The 13,341-nt window shown below is 48.4% G+C and overlaps 1 pseudogene; it reads right to left on the bottom strand.

The window, feature by feature from the left end:
* Positions 1 to 5,665: 5,665 nt before the first annotated feature.
* On the bottom strand, positions 5,666 to 7,474 carry LOC136620907 (ADP-ribosylation factor GTPase-activating protein 2 pseudogene; annotated as a pseudogene).
* Between the last annotated feature and the right edge of the window lie 5,867 nt (positions 7,475 to 13,341).

Below are 13,341 nucleotides of genomic sequence, written 5' to 3'. Positions count from 1 at the left end.
AATAGAGTTGTCTGGGTGTAGAGTTTCTCCCGCCAGCCAATTCCCCTGGTCTGCTGCATATATTATATACTAGTACCTCTGCTAGAGGACGCTGGTATTCCTTCACTCTATGGCTTGGTGTTCCTGTATGCTTGTTATATGTGTTCAGTGTGTGCAGGTGGCCGGACATCAGCTGTGAACAGGCATGTTCAGTGTTAATGGTGTTCTGTGTTGCATGCTAGCCCTAGTGTGTTGATGTAAAGTGTGTCCTGTCCTGCTTTGGATCGTTTGTCATCTCTGGGATAGTAAGGCCCTTAGGTTACAGTGCGGGGCTGCTTGGGGCAATTGCCCTGCTTGCAGGCAGGGTTCTGGTGGATGTTGTCTCGTTACGGTAGGCACGCGTGAGACAACGAGGACCCTTAAAGTTTGGGCTCGCATGCTTAAAGGGGTTGTCCCGCGCCGCAACGGGGTTTTTTTTTTTTTCAACCCCCCCCCGTTCGGCGCGAGACAACCCCGATGCAGGGGTTAAAAAAGAACACCGGACAGCGCTTACCTGAATCCCCGCGCTCCGGTGACTTCTTACTTACCGGTTGAAGATCTTCTTCCTCGGTGGACCGCAGGGCTTCTGTGCGGTCCATTGCCGATTCCAGCCTCCTGATTGGCTGGAATCGGCACGTGACGGGGCGGAGCTACACGGAGCCCCATTGAGAAAAGAAGAAGACCCGGACTGCGCAAGCGCGTCTAATTTGGCCATTAGATGCCGAAAATTAGACGGCCTCCATGGAAATGAGGACGCTAGCAACGGAGCAGGTAAGTGAAAAACTTCTTATAACTTCTGTATGGCTCATAATTAATGCACAATGTACATTACAAAGTGCATTAATATGGCCATACAGAAGTGTATAGACCCACTTGCTGCCGCGGGACAACCCCTTTAAGTGACTTGGCCAATCCATGAACTAATACCTCATACTTTATAGCAATTCCATCTGTTATGTGTGCAGGTATGCAAGGTGAGTGTTTTGGTCGTTTGTCAGTCCTTATGTTATGTCTGTCCTTGAGTCCAGTTCCCAGTATGCAGTTCACTGTCCCATTGGTGTTCCAGCCAGCGCGTCCTGTTTGAACGCAATATCACTCCGGCGTCCATGCTGCGGCGAGGTGTGCCCAGCGAACGTCACACAATGACAAGCCATACTGTTTGCATCAGACTGCTGTGGTATGTACCTGTGTTTTATCCTTTCTCCTGCTGACTAGCTGGTGTTCGCACTAGGCCCGTATGGTTAAGTCCTGTGCATGCTATGTCAGTAGGGAGGGTTGCCATTTTTTCCCCCTCTGGATTTGTATATTCTCTATGCAGGCTACTGTTTGGTGGCGTTTTGGTATAAGGCACAGTGGTCCTGCTTAGAGGTGTACATTAATTTACTCCATCCCATTTTGTCATCTTTGCCTTCTCAGGGCCTTTATAGATAAATCTTGTACACGTGTATGGTTTGGAGGAGTTGCATCATTTTATTTTATGCCTTAAGGGTCCAGAGGCCCTGTTTGGTTGTGCTGTTGGGACCTGTAATACTAGGGTTTATAGCAGCACAAGCCCACAGGTGTGGAATAATTGTGCTGTCTAGGTGTGGTGATCTCCTGCTAGCCAATCCCCTGGGTCTTTGCTCACATATAGACCCAGCTCCTGTCAGTGTCTGTTTGGTGTCTAGAATGAGCAGTCATGTATCCTTGTTCGTTGCAGCTTGCTGTTAGTTTGTTGGTTCATGTCCGTTTGTACGTTTATTTTTTTGTCAGTTTTGTGTCAGTTTGTTCTGCTGAGTTTGTTTTCTATTTCTGCGCTAAGGTGGCCCTTAGGGTCCTCTAGTTGATGTGTCTTGCTAGTGTAGGGACTGCAATACATGAGGAGCCTTGCAGCTTACGTTCATTGGCCAATGTACACATATCTCGTACTTTTATAGGTATAACATCGTTTTAGATGTACAAGTATGTAAGTGAGTGTTTTGGTCATTTGTCAGTCCCTATGTTATGTCTGTCCGTGAGTACAGTTCCGCAGTATGCAATTCTCTGTCCAGTTGGTGTTTCCATCACCATGTCTAGTCTGAATTCCATTTCAGGTCCCTGTGTTTGTGATATTCCTGTCTTTTGGGCATGTTCGTGTGGGCCCTGTGCTTATTTGCCCACATGAATGTAACAAGCCCCTTTTTTTTAAAGGGGAGCTACTGTTAGGTGTGTGCTTCTGGGACCTGTGGTTCTACAGGTTTCCATGAGCACAGCTTAACAGGCGATGTTTAATTGAGCTGGCTGGGTGTGGAGTTCCTCCCGCCAGCCAATCCCCACTTGTCTGGGGAAGATAGATATGAGAGATAGATAGATATGAGAGAGAGAGATGATAGATAGACAGATAGATAGGAGAGAGAGATAGATAGGAAATAGATAGATGAGAGATAGATAGAAGACAAATAGAAGGATAGATAGGAGACAGATAGCTAGCTAGCTAGACAGACAAATAGACCCCTTCTCCGTGTGAGGATAGCAGCAGGGCAGGCAGATGCAGCCACGTATAGAAGGAGGCAGTAACAGCACAATGATGACATCATCAACTTGCTCCACCCCATGCTGGGCCATGTAGCTGCCTCCCTCCTCTTTTCTGCTTTCTCTCTGGCAGGTCGCACTGCCGACCGTGTGATTGGTGCGGTGCTGCCGACAGTGCGACCAGCTGGTAATGCACTGAATTTGTGCATTACAACTGGCCATGGCAGGGATCGGCACCAAGCTCTGAGAGGTCCTCATACCAGAGGCACTGACGGCCCACACTTACCACCTGGAGATCACCATTGGCAGCAGTAAAAAGAGCAGAGTTCAGCGATGTCCTGGAATCCACTGTCGGACACCCACAGGCTGGGGGCTGAGCACTTTGCTCCACGGCAGGCAGCGGCTGGGGTCCAGCCATGGGGAGACAGAGGATGGCACTGGCGGCAGATGGGAGCAGGAGCCTCACTGTAGCAGCATGGAGAGAACGGAGGTCCCCCCGCTCCTCCACCGCAACACCCACGGGAAGCAACAGCAGCGGTGGAAGCACAGCGCAGGGACGAGACGCCAGCGGTAGTGCCTCCAGCCCCGAGGCAAAGAGACCCATGCGGCAAGGGGTGGCTATTGCAGGAGCAGCACGGCTTCCCGGCAGCGCACAGTGTGGGAGCAGAGGTATGGTGGAAGGGGTAGAGAGGAGATCACGGCCACCTGTGCACCACATGAACCCCTGCTCCAGGCACCCTGAAGACTGTCCCCAACCGCCAACAGGTATCCTGTCTCCCTCAGCCCTTGCTGCTGCACAAGATGGAGCTCCATGCTCCCTATTAATCCCTACCCAGGCGGCTCCTGCTCAGCCTACAAGCGTAGACCCAGAATCTAAAGGCGCTTTTTCTACCCCAGCCAGAGGGGACCAGCTACTTCGGCACAATGCCCACACTGGCACCAGGCACCCGGAAGACTGCCCCCAACAAGGATGCATTTCCCTATCCTTATGAAGGAACTGTCTCCCTCAGCTCCTGCTGCTGCACAAGATGGAGCTCCGTGCTCTCTATTAATCCCCAATCAGTCGGCTCCTGTTCTGACTACAAGCCTGGCCCTAGCCAGAGGAGACCAGCTATATCTGCATACTGTGTACACCGGCACCAGGCACCCAGAAGACTGTCCCCAACAGGGGTGTAGTCCACCATTTGTATGAAGGGACTGTCTCCCCCAGCTGCTTATGCTACAGAAAATGGAGCTGCAGGCTCTCGATTAACTCTCACTAAAGTGGCCCCTGCTCAGATTGCAAGTCTGGGCACAGAATTTCGATGCGCCCTGCCTACTCAGCCAGAGGGGTTCATAACCCCGTGCAAGGGGGTGCAGATGCCAGCTATAAGTAACCTTTTTCCAAATACTGTCACACAGAGTGGCAGAAGCACAGGGTTGCTGCAAAGGGAGGAAAAGTCAACGGGCAGTTCATGGGTTTTTAATGCAACCTCACCCCGGCAAGCGGGTCATGAATATATGATATCCAAATTCCGTGAACTGAGAGCCCAATTGCAATCTATCCCAACTAGAGAGGATATGGAGGCATATGTCGCATGCCTAGAGTCTGCGTACAAGGCTAAGATCTGCTCCGTCCACCAGGATGTCCACCATTTGGGAGAGAGGGTCTCGACGACAGAGGGCAATGTAGCGTCCCTTACTGATAGATTGGAGTACCACCATATCCCACCAGTTACACTTCCTAATCAACTCTCTAGATGACATGGAGAACAGGGGTTGTAGGAGCAACATTCATATCATAGGCCTCCCTGAGGATATAGAGCCCCCGCGGTTAGAGGTGACAGTGCAAAGCATCTTTAATGACTTGCAAGAGGCTCCGTCTGATGCTCCGTTAGAGATGAACAGATGTCACAGGGCCCTCAGTCCACAATCTAGGGACCCTGACCGACCAAGTGATAAAGTTTGCAGAATTCACAAATTCCAACTGAAGGAAGCCATAATGAGGGGAGCTCATGAGTGACGAGAAATACAGCATGAGAGGGCACAGCTTCAAATATAGCCTGACTTGTCCAGATTCACACTGGCAAAGCGAAGGGCCCTTCGCCCTCTGCTTGAGAAGCTCTGCCGCCGGGAAATTACATATAGCTGGGGGTTTCCCTTTTGTCTCCAGGTCCATCACAGAGGAATTATGAGAGAGCTGAGACACCCATTAGATGCTTTGGCCTTTTGCGAGATGCTTGGCCTCCCAGTTCCCGATATCCTAGGTTGGCCAACCCTACCTTTACTACCTATGAATGAGCTTCCTCAACAGCCATTTAGGGGCCCCACAAGAAGGTGAAGATGCCGAGAGGGAGGAGGCAGTGCATGTTCGCCACTTGGTTTCCCACGTGGCTGATCGATATAAGTTGAAGGGACTCATCATTTGCACTACACATTTTATATGCTGCTAGCATTATATTTCCAATGTTAATTAGAAAATGGTTTCCTATAAGTTTGTATAATGGCCGTGGTGGGCTGGGGTTGCCTACCGGACGGTCTCTCCACTGGCAGAAAGCGCGTCCCAGACCAGGGGTCCCGGGAATGACCTTAGCTCAACCCACAGGCAGTTTCTGCTTTTTGGGGGCACAGGCATCTTTCTCACTTGTGGGGGAGGCGGGTGCGCTCTGACTATTCGGTGGCCTCCGTCCCGTTGAGGAGACTGCCGATATTTTGTTTCTGGGTAAACCTCACTTCAGTGTTTGATTTTTGTTGGGTTAATTGCTGCTTGTTTCCCCCCTCGATTTCCTTCCCCCCTTTTTTTCTTCTTTTTCTAAATTAATACGACCTTTTCTTGCTCCTCCCCCTCTCACCTTTCTAGCGTGGGGTTAGAACCAGGTGACTGACGACTCTCTGTGGTGGCCTCTGCTCCTCACCCCTAGGGGTCAGATTATACTTTTATCTGTCTCTCTGCTCCCTCCCTCTCTTTCTGTGACCCTCGCTACATCATAGGTGGTCTCAACTGCAGTCTCTAAATATGGCTAAATTAAATTTCTGCTCCCTAAATTTCCGGGGCCTCAATGTGGTGCAAAAAAGAAGTCAGATACTGAATCAAAGGCACAAACTGAAATCTCATGTCTTCATCTCACACTAACACACAAGGTAAAAGCGCACAGTCTCTGGGCATCCCTTGCAGGGGAGCAGCAGCTGATGGGCACGAGCGACAGCGGACACTGTGGAAGTGGGGTGAGAAATGCTCCTGGAGCGGACGTGGTGTTAGAGGAATACTGAAGCCGTCGTTTTCTAGAAAGGGGTCATTGCCAGCAGCTGGAGAGACGACTGGTTACTCCCTCCCTTCCTGACCCCTCCGTTTTCCTAAACCATGGGAAAATGCCACAGAAAGAATCCGACTTCTTTCCCGACTATTTAGTAGGAGCTATATCGGTCCTGTAGAGACCAGGAGACCAGGCCAGGACCGCCATCTTGCCTGCAACAGATTTGACTCCCTGCTTAAAGTGGGTGATGTCAGCAGATGGGATCACGTTACCCAAAGAAACACCAGCTCCTGGATTTACCGAGTCAGCCTCTCCAAAGAGATCGGCTGAGCTGATGGAAGTACTGGAGGAGAGCTGCTGCAGGCGGGATCTGGCTTCATACTCAGCGTCTTGCTCTCTCCCAAAAAAACATATCGGAGGAGATTGCTTTTGCACTGGCAAATTTCATGCGTGCCTCGTTGGACTCTGGAGCAGGAGTGCTCTCTGGCTTTCTCCTATTTGCAGGCCGGTCTCGTGCTGGTTGAATACTAGAGATGGTCACCTCTCGCTCCTCCTCAGCCTTATCTGTGGACCCCCACGTTGAGATTTCTGTCTCCCATCGTGGGCTAAAACCTTCCCCTAATGAGAATGGGTTATCTTTATATTTAGGAGGACCAGAAGTAAAGCTGGCATCTTCCATGAAGTCAAGCTGTGACCGGTAGGATTTAGTAGTGATAGGCGTTTCTTGCTCAATTACATGCATTTCTGACAGCACAGAGTGCGAGATGGAGCTGCGTGAAGCCAGGCCCATACCCAAGCGCTCAGCCTGTTCTCTCTTCTTCCCTTCCAAGGTCTGCAGCTTCTTCTCCTCCTTCTTGCGATCTATCTGGAGCTCTTGGTAAGCCAACCTCATGGAGGAGACCAGCGACTCCTCTGCTTCCTTCCGGAGCTCAGCAGCCTGCTGCTCCCTCAACTTTTCTGCCACCTGTGCCTTCTTCTCAATCTCACTAAAACTTTGGCTGCTCACTTTTTGGGCACCAAGACCCTTCTTTGCCCTGAGCCCTTTCTTGGCAGCAGAAGGTTTCTTCTTTCCAATGAGAGATGGTTTCACCTCTATTATTGCTTTTGGTGACGTGCTCAGGTTATCAACATTTGGACCCGAGTCAACACATGGGGTTTCAATACTGGTAGGGTCACTGGATGGCTGTTTTGCTGCTGGCTGGATGCTCTCCGGTACTTGTTCTACAACTGGTGATGCGTCCCAGGAGCCGGAGGGCTGGGTCAGTTCCTCAAAGAAGTCAGAATCCTTCTTCTTTGGAGAGTTTGCAAGAGGGCAATTCATCCCATCAACCCAAAGATCAGTACCATGCTTAGACATGGCTGAGCAGGCCAGTTGCCTGATCTTCTCTCGGTACATCTGAGCACTGCGACTGTTGTACTTGGCATTGGTGTCATTGGTGGTGCAGCCATGCTGATGGAAGAAAGCACTTGCATTGGCATTGCCTCCAACTTGCATACATCTCAGTTGAAACCAGCTCCAGTTGGAATCCAGTTCAGTCGACCTGATGAAGCTAAGGTGGACTCCCAGAGACCGGTGGATGCCAGAGCAGTCGATGCATAGAAACACTTCATAGGGGATACTGGCCCAGCTAGGATTCTTGGCTCCGCAGTCAAAGCATGACTTGTTGGTAGGTGCCGCCCGCAGCCGCTTAAACACCACTTGAATCTCCGCTTTAGTCGGCTCAGCAGCCATGTTTTCTGAAATCTCATGTCTTATTTCTGCAGGAGACACATTTCCGTGCAGGGCACATTCCGGCTTTGAAAGACCGACATTTTGCGGCATGGTACCACAGCACGAACCCAGCAACCAAGTCGAGAGGAGTCTCAATAGCGATACACAGAGCAGTACCACACAAGGTTTTGGATGCAGTGACTGATCCAGAAGGGCGGTTTGTCTTCTTGAAAGTTCGAATGTGAGGTAAGCGCCTCACTTTTGCGGCATGGTACCTTTCCAGTCAGAGTCCTGTACAGATGGGTAGAGCTTTGTTGGGTAAGTTGGCGGATTTTGCGGAGAGGATGGTAGTGCTAGGGGGCGACTTTAATTTCCCTTTAGAGTCTGCGCAAGATTGGGTGTCAGTCTCAGCTTCACAACACCACCTGTTCCATAGAGCCCTTAGACAGCTCCCATTGGTGGATGTCTTGAAGGTGACCCAACCCTCAGAGGGAGACTACTCCTATTTCTCCCCGGCACACCAGTCACACAGCCCCATTGACCTTATAGTCACGAGTCATCACGCACTAACATGGAATCCGGAGACATCTATTGGGTCAGCAATTTGGTCAGACCATGCTCCAGTTCTTCTCACTTTGATGGTCCTGGGCGCCCTAGAGAGGTCTTGGTCATGGAGGTTGAATGACAATCTTTTGAAAAATCCGTTGAGCTGTGCGGACTTGCGTAACACCATTGAAAATTTCCTTAATGATCACTCTGCTGACACAACATCTAAGCCGGTCCAGTGGGAAGCACCTAAATGTGTCCTGAGGAGGGGTCCTTATCAAGCATGGGACATGCCTAAAACGGGAGAAAGCGGCCAAAATTATCTCCCTACTGGCCAAATTAGTAAATCTGGAGAAACTGTACTGCCAATCAGGAACCTCATCCACGCAGAATGAACTGCTGAACACAAGAGAAATGAGGCACCTCTTCGTCCAAAAATATTTGCAGTTTAGGGACAGTATGAAACGCTACTCATACGAGCACGCTAATAAATGCGGACGCTTGCTTGTGCACTTTCTTTGTAATAAATCTAACATTACATACGTTCCTCACAAAACAAAAATTGCAGGCCAATAGACGCATGACACCAGGGAAATCACAGAAGCTTTCAGGGCTTACTACGATGGCCTCTATAATATACAGGGCCAGTTGGCCGATATGACCCCCGCCAACCGGAAAGTTAAGATCGACGACTATATACGGAGAACGACCCTCCCGAGTATCCCGGGAGAGACTAGAGAGTCCTTAGAATTGAAGTTTATGGCTGAGGAAATCAGCGAGGCTTTTAAGACTTTGCCGACTGGGAAAGCCCCCAGCCCGGACGGGTTCACCTCCGTTTTTTTAAGCCATTCCGGGAAATCCTTACTATAGTCCTAGAAGAGATGTTTAACCAAATATGTCCCTCAGCTCCTTTCCCTCCTCAGTTAGTTATGGCCCACATCACGGTGCTCCCCAAACCAGGTAAAGATCCAGAGGTATGCTCCAGCTACCATCTTATTTCGCTTCTCAATCTAGATCTTAAGTTCTCTCAAGTGCTAGCGGGCAGACTAGCTCCCATTCTGCTGGCCCATATTCACAATGATCAAATGGGATTTATAAAGGGACGGGAAGCTAGGGATAATACCAATAAGACCCACTTGTTGTTTAGTCAGGCCTAACGGTTGGACGCAGAGAAGGCCTTCGATGGTGTAGGCTGGGACTTTCTAAGTTCCTCGCTGACACACTTGAGCCTGGGGCTATGGTTCCTGAACTGGATCCTGGCACTATCTGGGAATCCATTGGCGGAGATCTTGGCCTTCTGTCTGACCCGGTACCTATTAGGAACGGGACTAGACAGGGCTGTCCCCTCTCCTATATGCCATTGTTATAGAGCATTTGGCTGTGGCACTGAAGAGTAACCTGGATGTGTGGGGTCTGCTGATTGGCACCCAGTTCTGCAAGACGGCCTTATATGCAGATTATCTTCTTCTATTCGTTTCCCAGCCACACAATTCATTCCCAGCGATTTTGCGGGAATTCGCTACCTTTGGTCACGTAAGTAACTTCAAAGTTAACTTGCACAAATCAGAGGCCATGATTATCTCTCTCCCACCTAGTGAGATAGCCCACTTAGCAGATCAATTCAATTTTTAAATGGCTTTTGACCTCCATCCAATACCTTGGGGTGCATATAGCGGCAGATGTTTCATTCTTACACCATCTTAATTACATTCCTCTGCTGAACAAAGTGACAAAGGAACTGAATGGGTATGCTGTTAAACAGTTGAGCTGGTTCGGGCGAATAAATGTGTTGAAGATGGATGAAAAAGTAAAATTTCATATTTTTGCAAATCTATCATTTTAAAGACATATTTTTTCCCTATAGTTTACATGAAAATGAGGATTTACACCCCAAAATGGATACCCCTGTTTCTCCCGTGTTCAGAAATATACCCATTATGGCCCTAATGTTATATCTGAGTCCACAACAGGGCCCAAAATGAAAAGAGTAGTCAGTGTCTTTCAAAACAGAAATTTTGCTTGAAGTCCTTTTAGACCCCATAGCACACATGTAGAGTTCTTGAGTGCCCAAAACCATAGAAAACCCCCACAAATGACCCCATTTTGAAAACTAGACCCCTTAAGGAATGTATCTAGGGGAGTACTGCATATTTTGACCCCACACTTTTTGAATGAATTCAAGCCAAGCAAAAGGGAAAAATTATGATTTTCATTTTTTTGTCAATTCTGTCATTTTAAAAACAGCTTTTTTTTGTACAGCACACATATGAATGAAGACTTGCACCCAAAAATGGATACCCCTGTTTGTCCCGTGTTCAGAGACATACCCATTGTGGCCCTAATCTTATGTCTAGATGCACAACAGGCCCAAAATGAAAGGAGTAGTCAGTGGCTTTCAGAACATAGATTTTGCTTGAAGTCCTTTTAGGCCCCATTGCCCACTTGTAGAGTTCTTGAGCACCCAAAACGATATAGAACCCCCACAAATGACCCCATTTTGAAAACTAGACTCCTTAATGAATTTATCTAGGGGTGTACGGTGTATTTTGACCCCACAGTTTTGGAATAAATTCAAGCAAAGCAAAAGGAAAAAATTAGGATTTTCGTTTTTTTGGCAATTCTGTCATTTTAAAAACCGCTTTTCTTTTTTTGTACAGCACACATATGAAGGAAAACTTGCACCCCAAAATGGATACCCCTATTTGTGCTGTTTTCAGAAATATACCCATTGTGGCCCTGATCTTATGTCCGCATGCACAACGGGGCCCAAAATGAAAGGAGTAATCGGTGGCTTTCAGAACATAGATTTTGCTTGAAGTCCTTTTAGGCCCCATTGCCCACTTGTAGAGTTCTTGAGCGCCCAAAACCATAGAGAACCCCCATAAATGACCCCATTTTGAAAACTAGATCCCTTAACGAATTTATCTAGGGGTGTTCTGTGTATTTTAACCCTACAATTTTTGAATAGATCCAAGCGAAGCAGTAAGAAAAAATTACGATTTTCATTTTTTGGGCTATTGCGTCAATTTAAAAACAGGTTTTTTTGTACAGCACACATGTAAATGAAGACTTTCACCCTAAAATGGATACCCCTGTTTGTCCCGTATTCAGAAATATACCCATTGTGGCTCTAATAGACTTACAGGACACATGGCTAGGCCTACAATGAAAGGAATACCCGTTGGATTTCAGGGTACAACTGAATAAATTCCAGGCCCAATTGCCCACTTATAGAGCCATTGAGCGGCCAAAACTATAAAGCACCCCCTCAAATGACCCCATTTTGAAAACTAGACCCCTTAACAAATTCATCTAGGGGTGTACTGCGTATTTTGACCCCACAGTATTTGAATGAATCTAAGCAAAGCAGAAGGAAAAAGTAACGATTTTCAATTTTTTTGGCAATTTTTTAAATTTAAAAAGTTTTTTTGTACAGTGTACATAGGATGGATACCCCCGTTTGTCCCGAGTTCAGAAACATACCCATTGTGGCCCTAATTTACTTACAGGACCCATGGCAAGGCCTATAAAGGAGGGAACACCCGTTGGATTTCAGGGCACAACTGAATAAATCCCAGGCTTCATTGCTTATTTGTACGGATTAAAAATTGACTCTCTAAAAATTTTCCTCCCCGTCCACACACACACTTCGCGCCCTTTTTGGCGTTCGCAAATCTTAGATAAAAGTAATAATGTGAACTGTGTGGTATTTCCAAAGACAGGGATAATTACAGAGGCTGGTTGGGATGGGTACATGGGGCAATAAAACCGGGTATCCCCCCTCCTCTCATGCTTTTTGGGGATATTTCATAACCTTAGTGGCGGGTATGGGGTGTAAAAAGTGGCGTTCCGTGAGTCTCCGTAAGCTTGATGAGGTGCTGCGGTCTCACATAGAAGGCGCTCAACAAGCTGCTCCTGGAACTGCATGAAGGCGAGCGTTCCCGGTGCTTCTTGTAAAATACGTATTACAGGTAGCGGTCTGAATAACGCCGGGCTCACGCAGCCATAGGCGGAATCTGCTTGCGAAGGCCCGCAGCGGATCCCATCTGTGAGCCCGGCTGTGACCCTGCGTACGGCCGCATAATGTACTGCGCATAACTGCGTACTTACACGGGCGGTCATGCGCAGTACACCTTTTTTTTTTGTTTGTATTTCACGCACCGTCGCTTAGCGATGACGCGGGTACCCGCAGCCTGTACACAACGTAGTTGCGTATGGGCAGCGGGTATATCCGCGACCATGGAGCACAATGGGCTCTATGTTGCGGATATCCGCGGTAAAATAGAACCTGCTACGTTCTGTTTCTGTGAGTGGATTACACAATTCTGACCCGCTAATGTGAGCGGAATTGTGTAATCCAATGCGATTGATCCGCGTATTAGCGTGGATCAGACGCATGCGGAGTCCGTAATTACTATCCAGTCATGTGAGACCGACCTATGTTAGAGCGCTACTTTTTTATTACGTGACCAGGGACCGCTCAACGAGGCCATTCGTCACTGTTCCATGCTCTCAGCAAGGAGCTTTCAGCCGAGAGCAAGGAGGTTTTAAGTTTCCTGGGCTCCCCGACTCCTGCGCATGTGTCCGGTGTTTTCCCGGCGGCTGCATGTGCAGAATCCGGGTAAGTTCACAGATGAGGATCGCGTCGGGGTGCAAATACGGAGGCCTCAGGTAAAAAGTTTCATCTCCTCTCACCGATCGCATCGTTGAGGGGAGATAAAACTTCATTTAAAAAAAAAAACTTTTACGTGATCGCCATTATCCATTGTATAACGGCTAACACGTGATCAGGAACCGCTCACCGCGGCCCCCCGTGAAATCACAAGGCTCTTGGCTCAGTTTTGTAGCCAGGAGCAGGGAGAATTTAAATTATCCTGGCAATCCACAGCTTTTGCGCATGCGTCCGCCATTTTGGCGACGGGCGTGTGTGCAGAAGCTGGGGTAAGGTCCGCAGATAAATCTGGGGGCCTTATATACGTACTTTCATCCTCCCTTATGGATATGATCCGTGAGGGGAGATGAAACGTATGCTTTTTAAACTTTTTAAAACTTTTTTAAACTTTTTTTTTTTTTTTTTACTTTTTTACACTTTTTTTAACTTTACATGATCACTGTCATCCATTGGATGACAGTGATCATGTCCCCAGTGACATCCCTCTGCTCCTGGCTACACATGGCAGCCAGGAGCAGAGGGATTTTGAATTTCCCGGGGCTCGAGCCCCTCTGTGCACACGCCCGATGTCAATCATCGGGCGCGCATGCGCAGAGGGGGACTTTGGGTCCCGGAACACCGGGGACATCGGCGGACCTGAGGTGAGTATTTTCACCTCCCCTCATGGATCG

The sequence above is a fragment of the Eleutherodactylus coqui genome, chromosome 3, assembly GCF_035609145.1.
Source record: "Eleutherodactylus coqui strain aEleCoq1 chromosome 3, aEleCoq1.hap1, whole genome shotgun sequence".
Classification (NCBI taxonomy): domain Eukaryota; kingdom Metazoa; phylum Chordata; class Amphibia; order Anura; family Eleutherodactylidae; genus Eleutherodactylus; species Eleutherodactylus coqui.
Note: the sequence above shows the minus strand (reverse complement) of the source record. Positions and strands in the feature narration are given on the sequence as shown.